Here is a 24,096-nt window from a genome sequence, read left to right as displayed (position 1 = left end):
GTATAGGTAAAGGCGGGTAAAGTGGTATAGTATACCAAATAACCCTTCCGATCACAAACATGACGACAAAAGGCGAAATACGAAAACGGAGAGCAGAGGATATGACAAAAGCTATACAAATAGTAAGGAGAGGAGAAATGGGTATTCTTTTGGCTTCCAAAACATTCAATGTTCCTCATACTACTTTGCAGGGCATGTCAAGAAGTGAGAAACCCATCGATGAATTATTGGAAACTAAACTGGGGCGGGCCCCAATTTTAACAGCAGCAATTGAGGTAGACTTGGTGAAATATTTGCTAGAGGTGGAAGCGAGGTATTGGGGACTAACACGTGCAAATGTCAGGTTTTTGGGCCATCAAATTGCGAAAAAGAACAATATTCCCAATAAATTGTCTATCATGAAAGAGTGTGCTGGTAAGGATTGGCTAAAAGGCTTTTGCAACCGACATCGAAACAGTTCAAGCTTTCGAAAGCCAACTGGTTCAAGCGCCGATCGTGTGCGCAGGTTTTCTCGAGAAACTGTGGCAACATTTTTCGAGCTACTTGAAAAAGAATATATAAAACATAATTTCCCAGCAACTCGTATTTGGAACGTGGACGAAACCGGAATATCAGTAGTCATATACCTTATAAAAATAAATTGCAACAAAGCATTGCTACGATTAACAAAAAGCGGAAGGCCTCAGTTAATCAACCTGCAAAAAAATACAATAAAAAAGTGGTAAGTGGTAGTGAAGAGTTTCCAAACTTTTGGAGATGATGCTATTATTATCTTGGTTATCTTGGATATCTTGCCTACAGTGCGAGCAAATTTGGGCCCATGAAAAGTGTATTCCCAACCGTAGTGCTATTTTTCTTTGTGTTTCATGTAAATAAGTCTATGTTACTTTTCTGAAACAGTCCAGCTTTTTTAATTTTTAATTTTTGAAATTGCTGAAATTTTTCTTAGTGTTCCTTGTAATTAGTTATCTGACAGGCTTAATTCATTGAATTTATCTAAAAACTAAAACGATTTTTTAAGGTTTAAAAACATTTCGTTTTTAGTTTTTCAATTTTTGTAATAAATAGTTGCTTTTCAATGTAAAACTGCTTTCTTATTATCTAAGGGTACGATGTGTTGGTAGTGTGGTATACTATACCGCATTAACCACGGTATACCATATTATCCGTCAATTTTTCAAGAGCTGATTTATGACTTTTAAGATATATTTTTAAATATCTCTTAACTTTTGAACTGTAAGACTATCGCTTCCCGATTCTTTTGTTTGTAATCCTTGTAGTATCCTATTAACTCATTTTCATTGAAATTGCATGCAAATTACTGATTTTATACAAAGGAAAATAAAATGGGTATACCACATTACCCGCACTTACTCTATACCCTGTCCGACACACAAATGTCCGCTAACAACGTTGGCGATAACAGTTTTTTGATAATAAAATTCGAAAAAATTCTAAAAAATGAAATTTCGCAAGTTCGAAAATTATTTTTTTGGGTATGGGTAGTGGAACTTTTTTTCCTGAGCCCAAATCCTATCGAAAAATCGATGGCGCGATATCGGTTAACTTTCGTCCATACCAATCGACCCACCGTAATACATATACATAAAATAACTTAAGCAGAGCGCATAAGAATAAATGCGTATAAAGATTTTGGTATTAACACGTTGGTTCTATTTTCATAGCATTAATGAAGCAAAGTTAATTTAATGTATACAAATTTATTTATTTTGAGGGAAAACCCATTTAGCGGAATACATATTTGTGCAAACATTATTCCCAGCCAGCATTTTATGAAAATTTTGATCAAAAAATATGTAAATATCATACCCCAAGATGATTAAAAACGTTCAAATTTAAAAGCATTTTCTGTTCGAAAATTAACGTATCGTTGGGAGAAAAATGTAGCATAAATGTGATTATTCTTGAATAATCATTTATGATTCCTATTTCGAAACGCTTTTTATTCATATTTGATATCATTGTAAAATTGAGCTTTAATTGTTTTGGAGTAATATTTGAATGCTTTCATTTTCTAATCATATGCGTGAACATATTTCAATCGTTTTGGTTGAGATTTTTGAATAATTTTTAAATGCGATTACGATGCATTTATTCTTCATATCTCATTCAAAATAAGATACTACATAATAATCTTATTTCATCAGGGGAAGAAAGAATACGGAAGTGAGCTATTCGAACCACAGGCCACTCGCAAACAAACTTGACCGATATACACCTCGACTACAACATCGAGCATCAACTATGATCGTCAACATCTTGAAATACGATATGGTACGGGATGTTGAAGCCATATCCAGGTACATACATATGTCAAGAGAGTTTCACTTACCTGGGGTTCACAACCTTTGTATTGTCTAATTTGTATTTTCTGGGAAGCCGAAAGTGGAGAAATGGTTGGGGAAAACTTTTCTTAGGAGCAGTATTTACATTATTTCTTGTCTTGAAGAATAAAGTATTAATATATTTTTTCTGAACTTCATGATTGAAAAAATGTGAGTATGAGAAAAAAATAAGATCTTTAATGAAAAGTAAAATTTCAACAAGTATAAAATTCAATATTCAGTCAACCAATATAGTCAGAAAAGATTCAGAAAGCTGAATGAAAAATGATTCAAAATTAAAATTTGATTGTAACGACCTTTTTACTTTGACTTTATCAAACTGTGATTTTTGCCGGCTCAAGGTCCAATGTAATAAAACACTTTTTTAAATATTTCCCAATATATTTCAATCTCCTTCGGAGATCGTCTTCAGGGGCTATAACAATAACAAACAAATATTCACATATAAAACTGAATACAATTGGGATACAATTTTTCCATACATACATACATTAATTATCTTGTTTTATATGTGAATATTTGTTTGTTATTGTTATAGCCCCTGAAGACGATCTCCGAAGGAGATTGAAATATATTGGGAAATATTTAAAAAAGTGTTTTATTACATTGGACCTTGAGCCGGCAAAAATCACAGTTTGATAAAGTCAAAGTAAAAAGGTCGTTACAATCAAATTTTAGTCTTAACTACGGAAGGCACGCCGTAAAAAACAGCAGCAAGAAGATGGTTTATGCGAAGCTGAAAAACAAATATGACAACAAAACGAAGAAATCGATCAACAGATATAAGACTGAATCCAACCAGATGGCAAGACTGCAGAGTAGCATAAGGTTTTTATTAAAATGCAGGAAAACTAAAATTATACCTAAGTTTATACAAAATACAACGAAACTAGATTACATATTTACCATTGACAATCACGTACCTAAATATATAAAACACACAATAGACAGACACACTTTATTTTTCCACATCAAAATACTCAGCGCCTTAATAAAATTTAAGCACAATATTTTAAAGACAAAAACAAAACAGGTAGCATATACAAAAGAAAAGCTAAGCCAAATAATGGAGAACGAGGATGCAAAAGCTTTATTTGAGAGTGATCAGCAGCTCACACTGAAAAGAGCTACACAATGGGATGAGCAACAAAAAGCAAAGTTTGAAAGATTACGAAGCGCGCGAAATAAACAAATACTAGGCAACAACAGTAACAACAAACAGTGGTTGGTAAATAAAACAAACACAGATTTTCCACCTGAAGTTGAAGCACTGCTTGAAAAAGGTCCAAAGTTCGCTCTACCAATGTCAACAAATACATTCCCTCTTTTCAAATGCATAGCTGATGGGGAAGAATTGGTAAGGAGCATAAAAAACAAAGAGCACCAGGAATCTGCGAGAACCAAATTATCAATTTTAATTAAAGACACTTTGACGAAAAACAGAGCGAGCACAACAGACGTAGCCATTAATGACACAGTGGAACAAACACGGGAATTTTTGAACAAAAATAAAAATATTATGATTGTGAATGCAGACAAAGGTAATGTGACGGTAGCAATGGAAAAAAGCGACTATAGGTCAAAAATGCAAAGTTTGCTGGAAGATTTGTCGTCATAATGAAGATTACGCCAGGATCCGACATTGAAGTTACAAACGAAAAATAATCAGTTGGTAGATAAATTGCACAAATTAGGTCTTATAACGAACAACGAAAAACTCAAAATGTCTACACACACAGCTCTCCCACCCCGTATATATGGATTACCAAAGGTCCATAAAGAGAATATGCCCTTAAGACCAATCTGTTCCATGTTAAATGCTCCGTCCTATAATTTATGTAAATACCTGACTAATATTTTAAAAAATCTGACGACAAAATCTAAGTTTAATGTAAAAAGTGCAATAGAATTCAAAGACAAGGTCAACGACTCCTGCATTTATGATGATGAACGCCTCGTTTCGTTTGATGTTGTGTCACTATTCCCAAGTATACCAATAGATCTGGCTATACAAACTATACTGACAAAGTGGAAAGATATAAAGGAACACACGGATATTCCAAAACAACTTTTTATGGAAATTGTGAAGTTTTGCATATCGGATAATAGATATTTCAAGTATGAAGAAATAATTTATACGCAACTCAAAGGACTTCCAATGGGATCCCCAGCATCACCGATTGTTGCCGACATCATCATGGAAGAGATTTTGGAAACAGTGACAAACGCGAGACTACTTAGCAAATACGTAGATGATGTGTTTGCCATTGTTAAGGAGGACGAGCTGGAACAAACCTTGGAGGTACTAAACTCATTCCACAGGGACATAAAGTTTACGATGGAGCTGGAGTCGGCTAGTAGACTGCCGTTTCTAGACATATTAGTATGTAAAATAGGCAATAAAATAAAACTTGACTGGTATCAAAAGCCCACATCATCAGGAAGAATAATAAATTTTAAATCAAAACACCCAAGGGGTATGATTATAAACACGGCAAAAAACTTTATTAGACGAGTATTAGATACGAGTGACACGGTTTTTCACTCCGAGAATAAAAAACGTATAACACACATACTAAAGATGAATGACTTCCCTCCTAACGCAATACAGAGGTTAATAAAAGAATACCCGAAAGATAAATGCCGGAAGAACAGAGAGAACACGACTACAAAATATAGATCTGTAGTATATATACCAGGTTTTTCAGAAAGATTGCAGGGCTCAGACATCTATGACAAGGAGAATATAAGAATTGCACACAAACCATCGTACACAACAAACATATTTTTTAATAACATGAAAAGCAAAATAACAAATTCAGACAAACATAATGTAATATATAAGATTACGTGTGCGGGAAATGAAAATAATAACTGTGAAAAAGAATATGTGGGTACAACAAAGAACAAATTAAAAACAAGAATAGCAGGACACAGATCGGATATTAAATGTAGATCATCGGGCAACATTCATAAAACAGCACTTGCGGCCCACTGTACAGAGAACGGACACCAACCAGATTTTAAAGCGGTGAGCATACTAGAGCAGGAGACAAATTATAGCAAAAGGTTTACGTTAGAAATGCTACACATAGCAAATACATCACCAAGCAAGAGACTAAATTACAAAACGGACACAGAAAATTGCTCACATATTTATAGACACTTACTTGACTCACAAAAGAACAAAAAAAAAAAAAAAAAAAAAAAATAAAAATTAGTTCTGAACTGCATGGCGAATTAACAAGTGTCGTGTATCGGACAAGATAATTAATGTATGTATGTATGGAAAAATTGTATCCCAATTGTATTCAGTTTTATATGTGAATATTTGTTTGTTATTGTTATAGCCCCTGAAGACGATCTCCGAAGGAGATTGAAATATATTGGGAAATATTTAAAAAAGTGTTTTATTACATTGGACCTTGAGCCGGCAAAAATCACAGTTTGATGATTCAAAATTTTTGATCACCTAAAGTAAACACATTTGATTCAAATATGATTCCAAACCGTGATTAAAGAGCTATATTGAGTTTTTGATCATCAAAAGTATTCATATTTGATTATTTCTTTTGTTCAGTTGTATGATAACTCATTATTTAGTCAGAAAGAGTAATCAAATTGTATTGATATGTAGGGAAATTCAAAACCTAATGAGTGGGTTCATTCATCGACTAAATCATATATCCTAGCTCTGCTTGTTATGTTAGACTCGGCTTCATTTAATTCTAAGGGAAACTTTTAGTTACCGCGAAGAACGCTACCTCCAGCTGAAAAGGGAAAGCGTCCTTAAAGAAACAAAAAGCAGGGGCAGGAAGGCGTGAGTGCCAGGAGCTTGACCTCCAGGAATAACGTGCGTAAATTTTACTTAAACATTCGGCGACAGACGGAAGGTTTTAAGTCTGGGGAAAATTCATGTAAAAATGTGACCTTGTAACCGATGTCCAGAGAACACTAAGATTATGAAGGAAATACTTCACTGTACCGACAGAGGATACCGAGCCCGAGCACGCAATCGACTATGTTTAAGATGCATCACCATCTTCTTTCAAATTATGGTCGGACGGTGTGCCCAGTCCACAAGAAGGGAGATCCTGCAAACTGCGCCAACTAAAGTGGAATCAGGCTTCTTAGTATCGCACATAAAGTCCTGTCAAGCGTATTGTGCGAAATATTGAAGCCGCTGTGAGTCGGCTGATTTGGCCTTATCAGTGCGGCTACAGACCTGGTAAATCTACCATCGACAGATTTTCGCTCTGCATCAAATTCTAAAAAAAACGCGAAAAAAGACCTGTTCTTCGATTTTAAGGTCGTCCTCGACAGAACGAAAAAGAGTTGCCTTTATGCCGTTATGCCTGAATATAGTATCCCCGAAACAATTATAGGACTGTGCAAAATTACATTAAGTAACACCATCAGCTCAGTCACAACTGGGAAGAACCTCTCCGAGCGCTAGAAACTAAACGAGGTTTTATGCAACTTTTTTAATTTGATGAACTGCCGCTCTGGAAAAATATTCTATAAAAGCATGCAGTTACTGGCACATGCTGGCGTCATTGATATCATCGGCCTAACTACCCGCACCGTACTCAAAACGAAGCGGAAAATGAGTTTGATGGGATGTGATGATGATCAAGCAAAGCGTCAATGCATTTGAGCCCTGGCAACTACGCCACGGCTGCCATAATTTCGAAATAGTAAAAGACTTCGTTTATTTAGGTACGAGAATTAACACAAACAACAACAACCGCTTTGAAATCCAGCGAGGAGTGACCCTTCCCTATAAATGCTACTTTGGAGTAGCTAGGTAATTGAAAAGTAAACTCCTTTCTTGGCAAACGAAAATGAACAGACGGAGTATGTTAAACTGTCACAAACCAAGACACCCTGGCAAACAACTGCTTGATCTGGCATCACCTCAACGGGAGTTAAGGGAACATCTCCATAAGCACAATGATGGGCTCTGTCACCTGTCGTTTAATCCACACAAGCATAAGGTGGCTGTTGGCAAAATCAACGCAGAATCGGTAAACGCCTTTGTCAGAACGCGCCCGGTGAACCCTGTTATCAATATACTGTAACGAATTTTGCATATGCGTGGCTGCTTACTTCGCTGTTGTTGTGAATTTAACTACTAGCAAAGTAACAGCCACACATACATATGTACATGTAAACATAAAGCATAAAGCAAGCTGACACACATAAATGTAAACCTCTAAGCTAACAGCAAAGAGAATATTTCTCGTACATATATGTAGTCGGCAGCTAACAACAAGGTGTGTGTAACAAGGACATGGCCAAGTTGAGTAAATTTAAGATCCAGCAAAAAAGGAGTTGGAGACCCTGGGTTGAATGCCACCGGTAATAAATCCGAACTTCAGGGAGAACGAAACAACTACGAAACATTGATGGACGCTCTCGAAAGGCGATATGGAGCGAACACAGGCAGCAGATACACCAAATAGAATTGCAAAAGCGTTATCAATCCGCCAAGCTCAAGCTCTTCGAAGTAGTCCATTCCAATATTGTGGCAAATATTAGCATTTTGGTTCATCACTATGCTGCTACTAAATAAATGCACAACAACAATAAAGCAAGCCCTCACACATGTGTAAGTATAAATATCAAAGCTAATAACAAAACAAGTAAGGACGGGACTGCCGAAGACTTCATACATTTCATGAATGGGGCTGTACAATAATCTTATCCCGTTCGTAATCTCCAAATAATTGGATGTAAAAAATAAGAAATATATACTGAAGAGATTTACACACCTAAACGATTTTTAAGATAAATATAAAATAAGCAAGTAAGGAAGGTTAAGTTCGGGTGTAACCGAACATTACATACTCAGATGAGAGCTATGGTGACAACATAAGGGAAAATAACCATGTAGGAAAATGAACCGAGGGAAACCCTGCAATGTGTTTGTATGACATGTGTATCAAACGAAAGGCATTAAAGAGTATTTTATGAGGGAGTGGGCCATAGTTCTATAGGTGGACGTCATTTAGGAATATCGCCATAAAAGTAGACCAGGGGTGACTCTAAAATATGTTTGTACGATATGGGTATCAAATGAAAGGTGTTAATGAGTATTTTAAATGGGAGTAATCCTTAGTTCCATAGGTGGACGCCGTTTCGAGATATTTATCTCCATAAAGGTGGACCAGGGGTGACTCTAGAATGCGTTTGTTCAATAAGGGTATCAAACGAAAGGTGTTAATGAGTATTTTAAAAGGGAGTGGGCCTTAATTCTATAGGTGGACGCCTTTTCGAGGTATCGTAATAAAGGTGAACCAGGGGTGACTCTAGACTTTGTTTGTACGAAATGGGTATCAAATGAAAGGTGTTAATGAGTATTTTAAAAGGGCGTGGGGCTTAGTTCTATAGGTGCCCACCTTTTCGAGATATCGCCATAAAAGTGGACCAGGGGTGACTCTAGAATATGTTTGTACGATATGGGTATCAAATGAAAGGTGTTAATGAGTATTTTAAAAGGGCGTGGGGCTTAGTTCTATAGGTGGACGCCTTTTCGAGATATCGCCATAAAGGTGGACCAGGGGTGACTCTAGAATGTGTTTGTTCAATAAGGGTATCAAACGAAAGGTGTTAATGAGTATTTTTAAAAGGGAGTGGGCCTTCGTTCTATAGGTGGTCGCCTTTTCGAGATATCGCCATAAAAGTGGACCAGGGGTGACTCTAGAATATGTTTGTACGATATGGGTATCAAATGAAAGGTGTTAATGAGTATTTTAAAAGGGCGTGGGGCTTAGTTCTATAGGTGGACGCCTTTTCGAGATATCGCCATAAAGGTGGCCCAGGGGTGACTCTAGAATGTGTTTGTACGATATGGGTATCAAATGAAAGGTGTTAATGAATATTTTAAAAGGGCGTGGGGCTTAGTTCTATAGGTGCCCACCTTTTCGAGATATCGCCATAAAGGTGGACCAGGGGTGAATCTAGAATGTGTTTGTACGATATTGGTATCAAATTAAAGGTACTAATGAGCGTTTTAAAAGGGAGTGGTGGTAGTTGTATATGTGAAGGCGTTTTCCAGATATCGACCAAAATGTGGACCAGGGTGACCCAGAACATCATCTGTTGAATACCGCTAATTTATTTATATATGTAATACCTGCCAAGATTTCCAGGGTTTTTTATTTCGCCCTGCAGAACTTTTTCATTTTCTTCTACTTAATATGGTAGGTGTCACAGAGTTCTTTCTAGAGTTATATTTCGCGTCAATAAACCAATCCAATTACCATGTTTCATCCCTTTTTTCGTATTTGGTATAGAAGTATGGCATTTTTTTCATTTTTCGTAATTTTCGATATCGAAAAAGTGGGCGTGGTCATAGTCGGATTTTGTTCATTTTTTATACCAAGATAAAGTGCGTTCAGATAAGTACGTGAACTAAGTTCAGTGAAGATATGTCGATTTTTGCTCTAGTTATCGTGTTAACGGCCATGCGGAAGGACAGGCGGACGACTGTGTATAAAAACTGGGCGTGGCTTCAACCGATTTCGCCCATTTTCACAGAAAACAGTTATCGTCATAAAATCTATGCCCCCACCAAATTTCAAAAGGATTGGTAAATTGTTGTTCGACTTACGGCATTAAAAATATCCTAGAAAAATTAAATGAAAAAGGGCGGAGCCACGCCCATTTTGAAATTTTCTTTTATTTTTGTATTTTGTTGCACCATATCATTACTGGAGTTGAATGTTGACATAATTTACTTATATACTGTAAAGATATTAAATTTTGTGTTAAAGTTTTACTTAAACAATTTTTTTTTTTAAAGTGGGCGTGGTCCTTTTCCGATTTTACTAATTTTTATTAAGCGTACATATAGTAATAGGAGTAACGTCCCTGCCAAATTTCATCATGATATCTTCAACGACTGCTAAATTACAGCTTGCAAAACTTTTAAATTACCTTCTTTTAAAAGTGGGCGGTGCCACACCCATTGTCCAAAATTTTACTAATTTTCTGTTCTGCATCATAAGTTCAACTCACCTACCAAATTTCATCGCTTTATCTGTTTTTGGTAATGAATTATTGCACTTTTTCGGTTTTTCGAAATTTTCGATATCGAAAAAGTGGGCGTGGTTATAGTCCGATATCGTTCATTTTAAATAGCGATCTGAGATGAGTGCTCAGAAACCTACATACCAAATTTCATCAAGATACCTCAAAACTTATCTATCTCGATTCCTTTATACCTGTACAACCAACCGTTATCCAATCAAACTTAATATACTCTGTGATATATTTTCTACTCGTTTAAGAGACTGTTTAGGCCATTTATTGTTCAAATCGAAAATTGGTCGGATATGGTCGAAAGTGGTATTAACGGATGCGCATCACTGTTAGTTATAAGAAACTAATTGCGAAATTTAATTCTTTCTAACTGTTCAAAAGTTATTTAAAAAAACAGGTGTTTTCGATGTCAGCTTAACACGGACTTTGCATCACCCAATTCACCAAGTTATTAAAACAAAACACTAAAAGAAACGTTATATAATAAATTTATATAAATAATCACTTTGCATATTTTTTCCAAAAAATAATGAACAATGAATTCAAATAAAATTACCCAAGGCGTTTCAAATTGTGTTCAAGTTGTTAAAAAAAGCAAAAAAGTGCCGATTCTTTTTTTAATTTTATATTGCGATTGGCTGAAAGAATAAGCGAAATCAGTGATGCAAAATCCTTTAGTAGGTTATAGAGGCATAAACACTCCTTTGAAATGTTTTTTTACTCCATACTTAAGTTGAGAATATATGTACGTATGAGAAGGGTTTGAAAAATCACTTGGGCTTACATTCAAACATCTGTTGTTTATTTGCGAAACTATACAATAGCGTTAATTTTAATTTTAACACTTCATCCTTCAACACCCAAGTCTCCCGGTTTGACATAAAGTTGGCGGCCCTATCCAAAACTAGTCCCTTGGAGTGAATCACATTGATTATAGCCTATCAACGAAGTTTAAATATCACCTACACGTTACGGCTCCTTTTACAAATGTGAATACGTAGGCACATATATGTATTTACCAGGTGAGGCTTTGTCCTTAGCAAGAACACTCAAAGTGGTGAAGTAAAAGCTTTCCCAAGACAGTCGTAAAAATGGCCGTGTGTGCTACTACCCTAACGAAGTGGACAGTCGAACTAGTCTGAAAACTGAAGGTACGCGGTCATCAATAATGAGCTCTTATATCATTAGGCCGGAAAACAGCAGTAAACATCTTTCAACTTAAAATCGGTCGACTTTCATTCTAAAATATTGTTACGAATATTAGCAACACTAAGGGGTACTGCCATCTCTAAGCTGATGCTAAGCAGCGCCTTGTATGCACATCCATAAATCAATCATTATGTATCTACATAAATGAATCAATCATTATGTCTACACATGTCTGAGATTCTCCCGAAAGTATGCAATGAGAGAAGCTATAAAATCGTGCAATTGTAGTTACTGCTGAGAAATTTGATAGCTGATGGCCAACTAGTAGACTCTGGAAATGGAAGCGCCTAGAAGATACGAACGAGGAAATCAAAGAGTATAAAAGGCAGCGACAGATAGAGGCGCTAGAGTCAGTTTCAATTAAGCACGCTATCTGTCGGGCAATAGTAGAGCTATTTATTGTGAAGTACTTTAATAAAGGCCATTTTGCATTGGAGTTATTTATTCAACAGTTTAGTGATTCGAACTAAGCAGAAGATTGCAAATGAGAGGATTTGCAAGTAAATTCGTTACAATATCGTTTTTATTTAACGGAGACTATTGAAATCAATGATGTGAATACAAACGTCAACAAACTGTGGTCTACATTTTAAAAATTTTATCCAGGGTCCTTGTAAAATTTTAATTATGTAGATGCGCCGAGGATTATACGATTTTCACCCATTACGCAATGACGGTATCGTTGGCCGAACTCCCTAACGTTTCAATTTGTTTCTCTGGTGTAGCTCGGCAAAAGCATCCGTTGGAAAGTCTTCGGAGCTATACCTAGAGCTTCTAGGAAAATGACGTCGACGAAGGTATGAGTTCGAAGTCGCAGTCCTATGGCTTCTGTGCTGGAATATGGTGTGAGGGTCAGAAGGCCTGGTAGTGACTGGTGGTCGGGATTGCTACTGTTCGCACATCGGGAATTGTAGCTCTTAAAAACAGCCGAAAAAACTGGAGGCGCCCTGTGCCACGAGAGTCATGAGTATTAATAAACCATTAATAGCAACCGTAAGTCAACTTTTTGCGTGGCCGCCAAGGAGCCACAAATGATTTAAAGAATTTGTGTTCGCGACGATTATTAGGAGTTAACCCTAGGTGAAACTACGCTTTGCACGGGATATGCAGATAAAAGTGTGGCCATTTTATGTATCCCTATTTCTTTGTTTGAACAGTCTGCGAGATCTTGAGGCAAAAACCTCGGATCATTCCGAAATGGCCAACACGTTGATTTCCTTAAATACATACAAACAAACCCTTTCATAAATACTGTGACGAATATAAGTGACACTAAGTGATACTCCCATCACTAATCTGATACTAAGTAAATAAAGCCACAACAACAATAAAGCGAGCTGCTATACTTGTATGTACGTAAACAAATTAATCATTATGTCTGCACATATACATGCGGGGCAACAGAGAGAGATACTCACAAGCTCATGTCATCATCAGCCGCTCACATATACACACGCATATGGATACAAATTGCAATTATACGTGTATATAGCTCGTAAACACAGGTTCACGAAATTACTAGACCTTAGGAGAAATTGGTGAAGGAGGAAACCGAAGAGTATAAAAGCGGCACAGGCTGAGGCATCACGAATCAGTTTGAATTAAATACGCTATCTGTCGGGCAATAGTAGTGTTATTGTACTTTAATAAAGGCCATTTTCCATTATTGAAAAGTGGAGTTATTTATTCAACAGTTTAGTGATTCGAACCTTAGTAGAAGATTTGAAATAAGCGGAATTGCAGTAAATTCGTTACAATACTATTTTTTTAAATCGAAAATTCAAGCTTTTCAAAGTAAGAACACCGGCGTGCCGCACACGCCACCGCCGCCACCGATTAAGTGATCGGCGTAAACCTCTAATACATACAGTTCCGACCAAACTGATTTCTTCAGGAAATCTTCTATGATATATTAGAATAAGTATCACCAAGTTTAACGTTTTTATATTTGGAAATTAAGGTAGAAATGGCTAAAAATCTTCCTATCTGAACGATTGCTTGTATGGGATATATATTATATATAGCTCCGATCGAAATGATTTTTTCATGAAATCTTCTATGAGATATTAGAATAAGTGTCACCAAGTTTAACGTTTTTATATTGGAAATTAAGGGAGAAATTTCCAAAAACGTTTCTATCTGAACGTTCGGTTGTATGGGATATATTCTATATATAGCTCCGATCAAAGTGATTTTTTCCTGAAAATCTTCTATGATATATTAGAATATATATCACCGAGTTTCACGTTTGTACTTTCTAAATGGCGACAGGAATGATCAAAATCGTCTTATCTGAACGATCGGTTGTATGGGAGATATATGTTATACTGGTCCGATCCTACCGGATCCGAAAAAATGTCTAATATAATACAAAAATACATCCCTGTGACAAATTTCATTGAGATATCTCAAAATTTGAGAGACTAGTTTGCGTTCAAACAGACATATGGACGGACAGACGGACATGGCTATATCAACGGTTGTATGGGATATATACTATATATAGCTCCGATCAAAGTGATTTTTTCAGAAAATTTTCTACGTTATATTAAAATATATATCACCGAGTTTCACGTTTATAATTTCTAAATTAAGGGAGAAATGGCCAAAAATCATCCTATCTGAACGATCGGTTGTATTGGATATATATTATATATAGCTCCGATCGAAATGATTTTTTATGAAATCTTCTATGATATATTAGAATAAATATCACCAAGTTTAACGTTTTTATATTGGAATTTAAGGGAGAAATTGCCAAAAACCTTTCTATCTGAACGTTCGGTTGTATGGGATATATTCTATATATAGCTCCGATCAAAGTGATTTTTTCCTGAAAATCTATGATATATTAGAATATATATCACCGAGTTTCACGTTTGTACTTTCTAAATTGCGACAGGAATGATCAAAATCGTCTTATCTGAACGATCGGTTGTATGGGAGATATGTGTTGTACTGGTCCGATCCTACCGGATCCGAAAAAATGTCTAATATAATACAAAAATACATCCCTGTGACAAATTTCATTGAGATATCTCAAAATTTGAGAGACTAGTTTGCGTTCAAACAGACAGACGGACGGACAGACGGACATGGCTATATCAACTCAGTTCGTCGCCCTGATCAATTCGGCATACTTAATGGTGAGTCTATCTTCTATATTTCTCAACGTTACAAACATCGGACCAAAGTTAATATACCATTTCATGTTCATGAAAGGTATAAAAAGAGAATATTTCACATAAATACACTTAGTCTGCAGCTAAGAGCATTACTTATACATATACACGCATATAACTAGAAGACAAAACGTGAATAACAGATACAGACAGGAGACAAAAATTACCAGTGGTACGCGAAAAGTCTAGACCTTAGGAGAAATATGCGAACGAGACAATAGAGAGTATAAAAGCAGCGCAAGCTGGGAAATAATGAATCAATTTGATGTTGAACGCTATAATTGAAGCACACGAGTAATTAATTTAAGAAGTACTACTAGTAAAGTACAGTTTTAAATAAAGAACATTTGGCTATACTGAATATTTGAGTTATTTATTCGGCAGTTCAGCGACTCGAACGACAGCATAAGGTGCATCAGGAACTTCCCCGAAATTCGTTACAAAATCCTACTCTTGTATAAGAAGAAAGCACGCTAGCAAGGGCGACACGAGTCAGCATTTTCCAACATCGTTTTGGTTACTGTAACGGGTTAAACTCTTACTTGTCCAGAATTAACCCCGACATATGTACGTACTATATGTCGTGCATGCGATGTGTCCCCACATTGCACAAACCCACTTTTCAATTGCAATGTGGATCCCACCCCTCAAACTCAAATCTCCCTATGGTCCGCCGCTGTTGAATCTGCAAGTTCACTTGGACTCCACTTAGAGGACTTTGATAACAATTCGTAAGTGGTTGTGCCCATTGAATGGGGCGAACCATTGTTAACACAAAAACACAGTACTAATGATTTTTGCTTCAAAAACGTTTGATCAAAATTTTATCTTTTATTTTGCCTTAAATTTTCAACAGTTTGAACTAGTCAGTCCGTAAAGATCTCACTTAAACAAAATATGTTCGTAGAAAAGTTTATTCAACAGTTGATGCATGTATGTATTGCACGTCCATTTACACCTTTCGGGTTTCAAAATCAACAAGAAATTAATGTTGAAAGCGCCAAATCTAAATAGTCTTTAGGAAATTTACGCAAGTTTTACGTAATCAAATTAATGTATAATTTTATAACGACTCACAACAACGTGCTAAAATACTTATACCGACATTACTTATTTATTAACACTTAAATTGAAGCGTTTACAATGCTTTAAATATTTTATTTTAATTCGTGCCATTTATTGGTGTTAAAATCGTTAAATCAAGTCATGTATTTAACACTTACACATATAAAAAATACATATTTGTTAGGTGCTATAGGAAACAAGTGTATTCCGATGTTGTGTCCACGATGATCCCTTCAGACATATTAACCTCAAATGCATTTAAGTGAAAATATGTAATTTTTTATTCGTCCTCTCAGCCCGATTAAGTGATAATGATATTACACCATTACCTTTGCAACAAAAGAGATGCACTTGAATATATGTAAATATACACATATGTATGTATCTATGTTAACATATTAACATGTGTCTGAGTTTATCAATGTCATTGCATACAACAACATTGGCTTGTTGTCCTTCACGGCGTATACGCCATTCGCTGATGCTGAGGTTGAGGCTATATTTGCAGCCTGAAGAAGGCCTAATGTGTGTAACAAAATTGCATGCAAAGTCAAGAGTACACTTGTTAAGTTTTTACTGATAATCCATTTAAATGTGGTATGTATGTATGCATGTACATTAGAGCGGGTCAAATCCTATGGATGGATTTTTTCCCATCAGGAGTATAGCAAAAACGTAATCTACAGATGATTCTAAGAAAAATTGCTGAAGACACCATAGCTCTAAGTCCGATTTCGAGGTCCCACTTTTGCAAAATAGATATTTTGCATTTGAATGTAGGGTTTGGCCAAAAAATCTTCACAGCTTCTGATAGAATCATAGGAAAAATATCGTATTGGGCTTACTTTAAAGGTATTTTACGTACATTACAGAATCTGTATTAATATCTATAGTGTTTTTGAATTTTATTTCGATATCGAATTTAAATAAAAATTAGCAAAATCGCATGACGACTATTAAAAAAAAAATTTTTTTTAAGTCAAATTATAACAAAAAATTGAATATCTTTACAGTATATGAGTAACTTATGTCAACATTCAACTCCAGTAATGATATAGTGCAACAAAATACAAAAATAAAAGAAAATTTCAAAATGGGCGTGGCTCCGCCCTTTTTCATTTAATTTGTCTAGAATATTTTTAGTGCCATAAGTCGAACAAAAATTTACCAATCCTTGTGGAATTTGGTAGGGGCATAGATTCTATGACGAAAACTGTTTTCTGTGAAAATGGGCGAAATCGGTTGAAGCCACGCCCAGTTTTTATACACAGTCGACCGTCTGTCCTTCCGCCCGGCCCTTAACACGATAACTTGAGCAAAAATCGATATATCTTTACTAAACTTAGTTCACGTACTTATCTGAACTCCCTTTATTTTATTATAAAAAATGGCCGAAATCCGACTATGACCACGCCCACTTTTTCGATATCGAAATTTACGAAAAATGAAAAAAATGCCATAATTCTATACCAAACTAGCTTTACCAGGCGCACGTTGTAACGCCCGAGATCGAATGGATGTTGCGTTATTTTTTCTGTTTTGTTTGTTGATAATTTAATTTATTGTTCTGTAAATTGAATTGAATTTTGTACGCATATTTGGTGCAATTTTCTGCTAAAAATTTTATTCTTGTATCTTATTGTATCTTATTTTATATTATTGTATTGCTTTTACCGCTGATGATTGTTGCTTTGATTACATTCCGAAGAAGCATGACTGGTGAGCCAATTTTCAAAGTTGATATATGCGCAGGCTCTAAGAGTATAGAAATTCATTTGGATAATTCACAATTTTATCTTCATCTGTAACTGTGTCGATCGATTTATATTTCGTCACTTCACCAGGAAATTGATTTTGAAAGCGATCATTGATTTTGTTAACATGATCATTTTTGGGAGCTAAGATAGTTCTTTCGCATAGCCAAAAAACAAAAATATTTAAATTTAAAATTCTTAATTCTGAAATATGAAAAACTTTCGTCTTGATCGTAGGAACCTCTAGCCAAAATTTGGTGATGATCGAAGTATAGCAAACACGTTTTCATAGGGAACACACACACAGAATTTGATTTTTATAGAAGATGTAGATAGACTGAAGCTAAACAATTTTTTTAACAGGGGCAGATTACTAAACGTCCAAAAGGCATAACAGCTAAACTCAACAATGCAGTCAAACTGTAGGTGTTAAATTACTTAAGTGTGTACGGCAGCCATAGTTTTCCCCATTCCACATTTTACTGAAGGTTTTAGGACTTAACGTCACATAGCTCCTTACCAATTTTAATTATCCTACCATTACGACATCCAGATATATGCAGTATAATATATTCCATTTGTATGGGAGGTGCCACGCCCCCATTTTCCCAATTCCATATTTTCTTGGTGGTTGTAAGGATTGACCTCAAATAACTCCTTACTGAATTTCAATGTTCTGGCATGTATACCTTCAAAGTTATGCAGTACCAAAGATTCTATTTGAATGGGAGGTTCCACGCCCCCTTTTCCAAATTCCGCATTTTCTTGGTGGTGTTAGGGATTGACCTCATATAACTCTCTACTGAATTTCAATGTTCTGGCATGTATACCTTCAAAGTTATGCATTACTAAAGATTCCATTTGTATGGGAGGTGCCACGCCCTCTTTCTCCAAATTCCGAATTTTCTTGGTGGTGTTAGGGATTGACCTCATATAACTCCTCATTGAATTTCAATGTTCTGGCATGTATACCTTCAAAGGTATGCAGTACCAAAGATTCCATTTGTATGGGAGGTGTCACGCCCCTTTTATATATCGAAATTATTTTTAGCCTAAAACCTTCCCGTTGACCGAAGGAACCCCTAACCAAAATTTAGTGATCATTGATGTGTGGGAAATACGTTTCCATAGCGAACACACACACACAAAGGATTTGATTTTTGTATATATATGGCTAAACCGATTTGGGATTTCAAAATCAACTAACCATCATCTCTCCTTCCTGTATCTTTCCTAAAAATTTCATGGCAATCTGTCGAGCCGTTCTCGAGTTATGGAGTGACAATCAAAATGTACACCTCTTTTTATATATATAGATGAAAAAAGGGATGAAACATGGTAATTTGATTGGTTTATTGACGCAAAATATAACTTTAGAAAAAAACTTTGTAAAATGGGTGTGACACCTACCATATTAAGTAGAAGAAATGAAAAAGTTCTGCAGGGCGAAATCAAAAGCCCTTGGAACCATGGCAGGAATACTGTTCGTGGTATTACACATATAAATAAATTAGCGGTACCCGACAGATGATGTTCTGGGCCACCCTAGTCCACATTCGATATCTCGAAAACGCCTTCACATATACAACTAAAGGCCACTTCCTTTTAAAATACGCATTAACACCTTTCGTTTGATACGCATATCGTACAAAAACATTCTATAGCACCCCTGGTCCACCTTTATGGCGATAGCTCGAAAAGGCGTCCATCTATAGAACTAAGGCCCACTCCATTTTAAAATACTCATTAACACCTTTCATTTGATTCCCATATCGTACAAACACATTCTAGAGTCACCCCTGGTCCACCTTTATGACGATATCTCGAAAAGGCGTCCACCTACAGAACTAAGGCCCACTACCTTTTAAAATATTCATTAATGCCTTTCATTTGATTCCCATATCGTACAAGCACATTCTAGAGTCACCCCTGGTCCACCTTTATGGCGATGTCCCGAAATGGCGTCAACCTATACACTCCCTTTTAAAATACTCTTTAATACCTTCCATTTGACACCCATGTCATACAAACACATTCCAGGGTTACCCTAGGTTCATTTTCCTACATGGTCATTTTCCCTTATTTTGTCTCCAAAGCTCTCAGCTGAGTATGTAATGTTCGGTTACAACCGAACTTAGCCTTTCTTACTTGTTAACAATTAAATTTTTTTTTTTACAGCTAAAATAAGTTCAGAATATTTCCAGCAACTTTCATTCAGACAGTTTTTCTTTTTTCGAATTCGTTTTAGTAGAAAAAAATTTTCAAAAAAAACCTTTATTTTCAAGTAAAAAGCAAACATTTTTTTCTACTAAAACGAATTCGAAAAAAGAAAAACTGTCTGAATGAAAGTTGTTGGAAATATTCTGAACTTATTTTAGCTGTAAAGAAAAAAACTTCCATAAGAAATTTGTTAAAAATGATAATATAGTATTTAAAAGTTCAGTTTCGGCAAATTTCTCATAATTTAAGCCTGATGACTCTACTAAAATTCAAAAACACTATAGATATTAATACAAATTCTGAAGTGTACGTAAAATGCCTTTAAAGTAAGCCTAATATGATATTTTTCCTATAATTCTTTCAGAAGCTATGACGATTTTTTGGCCAAACCCGAAATTCATGCCAAAATATCCGTTTTCCAAAAATCGGAGCCTCGAAATCGGACTTAGAGCTATGGTGTCTTCAGCAATTTTTCTTGCAATCATCTGTAGATTACGTTTTTGCTATACTCCTGATGGGAAAAAATCCATCCATACAATTTGACCCGCTCTAATGTATGTACATATATGTTGAAGTAGTTTTACTGGTACGCAGGTATTGCATATGGGACAATGTGTGTATGTATGTGGTGGAGTATAAGCGAAATCAGGTAGGGCAAGGTCAAGAAAAGAAAAGGAAAGGAAACAAAAGAATAGAATAGAAGAGAAGAAAATAAACGAAAGGAAAAAAGTAGGGGAGAGGAAATTAAAAATTAAAAGTCAAAACCGAAGCCAAGACCTAAGCCGGAACCGAAACCGGACGACATGTTGTCCATTTGTCATCGAAGTGCTTACGGTTTGTTTTGATGCGTTATCATAGGTGTGATATTGAAGAGGTAGAAATGTCTTATTGGTGTGTTATCGATTTTCTGTCGAAAGAAAAAATATTTTTAATGGAAAACTATAGATTTTTTAACAAAAAGATGTCGATACGTTACACAATTGCTATCGATTTGTTATCAAATATGTATAGATTTGCTATCGGAAAGTTATCGATTTTATTTTGAAAAGTTAACGATATATTATCAAAAAGTTTTCGAATTAAAACGTTATCGATTTTTTATCAAACATTTATCGATTTTTTATCGAAAATTTATCGATTTGTTGTCAGAGTGCTGCCAGTATATTGTCGGCGTGTTAACGATTTCTTATTGTAAGCTATCGGTTTGTTATAAAAAAAAAATATTTTTGTTATAAAAAAAATATCGATTTTGTATAGGAAAGCCGTCGATTTGCTTTCGGTGTGTTATCCATTCGCTGCCGACTTGTTACCGAAAACTTATCATTGTAATATCGAAAAACGATCTATTTCCCATCGGAGTTATTATTGGCGTGCTATCGCTTTGCTTTTTACGGCCCAGCAGTTTTTTATGAAAAAGATATGGTCAAAACATCCATGCGAAAACGGTGACTACAAGCCCCCTCTCAAAAAGCCCAAATTATTTGTTTCTGGTAAAATTACCTCTTTACTCCTAAACATCGGCAGAGAAAGAAAATAATCGACTACTCCTATTATCCCTTATTCTTACAGCTTCTGCAGAGGCAGTTTGTTGGTATACGCCACCCTCGGAGAGCACTCTCACTGCAGATTAATTTGAGACCTTGCAATCTTCCTGGTTGACTCACGCTAAGATATAATCCAGCGTTGGTCGTACGGAGTTGCTCGCATCGCTCATATCTTTTTCGAAACTTTTTCTGGCCATCTCATTTGCAAATTGATTCCCTTCTTATCGCTGTGCCCAGGCACATAAGCAGAGGGAGACATTGAGATAGATGCCTTACGAACGTCTGAATTTATCACGATGGACTCTAATGCAGCGGCCTCTGCTGGAAAATGTGTCCAAATATCTGGAATTCTTCCGGCGGGAATAGAACGAGCCGAAGCCGATTCGATGACCTTGCGGAAAGCACGTTCCCCTTGACGGGCATTAATCGGGACAGCAACACGATTGCCTGTATAAGTTGTGTAATCTTCCCACTTTCCTCTTTTGAAATTGATAAAAGTACGTTTTTCAGTAGTAATGAAGCCGGCAGATCGCTCGAGCAAAAGGAGTATGGATAGGTTGTCGGATGATAGGGGCTAAGCCGCAGGCTACGAGACGCCCTTGGGCGTGAAGAGTAAGGCGCCACAAAAGATTAGTAAAAGTTACGGGGACGACGGGTTTTGGGGTCTAGCCCAGAAACTCCCGTCGGGAGCAGGATAATATGGCGCAGTCCCGCTGCAAGGATCTGCTGGGAGGATGAAAATTTGTGGGTGAGACGCAATAAATTAAATGGAGTTACACTGAAACGACAGCCTTTGGTCGGGAAAAATCCGGAGTCACTCGTTTACATAAAACCGGCTGTCTTGGGTATATCCTTGAGTACTCATTTGGTTGATTTCCACATGTTGCATTCTCTTAGTCGTAGAATCTCCTTCGCGGGCAATCCCTGCGTTAACACCTCTAAAGGTAGCAATGGAAAAAATTATGTTTAAACCTTCCTAAGGTGCGCCGCTCACGGCACCTTTGCACCTTCCCAACTCTCTGTTGGTTGCTATTTTTGTATAGCGCCATCCACCAGACAAATGCTCTATATGTAAATATCGGTCGAATGACAGTTATACATGTTATGGATGATATGCGATGAGTGTCCCCAGTTCCTCCTTAAAGCCCTTTTGCAGGTGTTGTGGGCTGACAGAATTTTCCTTCATACCAACTCGACGTTATTTACACCAGCTTATTTTGGAGTTGAGATTCATGGCAAAATATTTAACTTCAGATCAGAGATTTATTATGCCGTTTAGCTCCGTTATGTTAAAGTAGAGAATTTTTGTTTGTCCTGAGAGCAGGACAGGTTAAGTTTTGTTGGACATTAACTTTGTTGTTGTACGAGTTTTTGCATTTCTTTTTGAAATCATTACATTACATATTGTGACGAATATTAACATCGCTAAGCGATAATACCATCACTAAGCCGATACTAAGCAGCCATCCGTATATACGTAAAGAAATCAATCATCATCTACACACATACATACAAGGCAACGGAGAGATACTCATAAACACATGTAACCATCAGCCGAAGTAGTACTCACATATACACACGAACATGGAGATCCGAGAGACTATAAACTACAAATATACATGCACATATATGGGTGGTAACCAAGCATGAAGTTCGCGAAGTTACTATACCTTAGGAGAAATAGGTGAACGAGGCAACAGAGAGTATAAAAGCAGCGAAAGCTGAGTAGTCAGTAATCAGTTTGATTTAAACATCCTATTAGTTGCGAAGTGAATTATAATTGTGGAGTATAATTGTACTACTCCCAAAGTAATCTAATAAAGACCATTTTGCACTACTGAATAGTTTCCCTAAATTCTTTACAATATTATATACGTCAATTGTACTCTATCGACGATGCTGTAAATGTTGACATAAAATTGAATGCGATTATTGTCTATTGTGCTCTAAGTTTGTTGACGGTTGCAGCAACAATAGACGATACCCCAATATATAAGCTAACTCAAATTGGTATAACCCTGATGATTAGGTCATTGAGCAAAATATTTAGGTCAATTTTACCAGCCGCAAAAATAGCCTTGAATTTACCAATAACCATTGTTCACCTGTCCGCCATATCGTCCGTTATATGTATATCCTTTGAATGTTTCTTTGTGAACATGCTTACCACCAATACAAATGCAATGAGGTATACTCAGTTCTAATGAATTGGCTGAGGTGCTTAAAAAGAGGCATTGTTATATAGAGACAGCTGTCTTCTACTTGCCTCTAACTTAAGTTGGGCGTTCATCTATGTTGGCATACTGCAGTTGTGTAGAGACTGTATATTTACAATAGTGTGTGTGCTTGTGCTGTCTCTACTGTAACAATCAGTCACTCTCCCTGATAGGTGATTACAGTCAGTGGTAGAAGAACAAACAATGTTGCCAGTGCATAAGTAATCGAGTGTTGTTGCTCAGACCTGGCGTGTGCTCAAGCGTTTAACTGAGTCTCCTCCTTTCTTTATTTAATTTCTCATTGAGCATGCTATCATTCACATCGGTTTTTGATTGCTTTCGTTGCTCGTAAATGCTAACAAACGCACATTTAATATCAGGCTACAACTCAACTATTAGGGCAAGTTAAATATTTTCGGAATCCACGTCTCCTTTTTCTTGTACCGATAAAGGCACTCCACGTAGATTTTCAGCAGTTTTATTGATGTTGATGG

The 24,096-nt window shown here is 36.2% G+C and overlaps 1 protein-coding gene across 2 annotated transcripts in view; it reads right to left on the bottom strand.

Annotated features, from left to right (window-relative positions):
* Positions 1-24,096, bottom strand: part of SIFaR (SIFamide receptor) — a 310,116-nt gene that overhangs the window by 26,018 nt on the left and 260,002 nt on the right. The window lies entirely within an intron of this gene.

Source organism: Eurosta solidaginis, chromosome 1 (genome assembly GCF_040869045.1).
Source record: "Eurosta solidaginis isolate ZX-2024a chromosome 1, ASM4086904v1, whole genome shotgun sequence".
NCBI lineage: Eukaryota > Metazoa > Arthropoda > Insecta > Diptera > Tephritidae > Eurosta > Eurosta solidaginis.
This window is presented reverse-complemented; position numbering and strand designations above follow the sequence as displayed.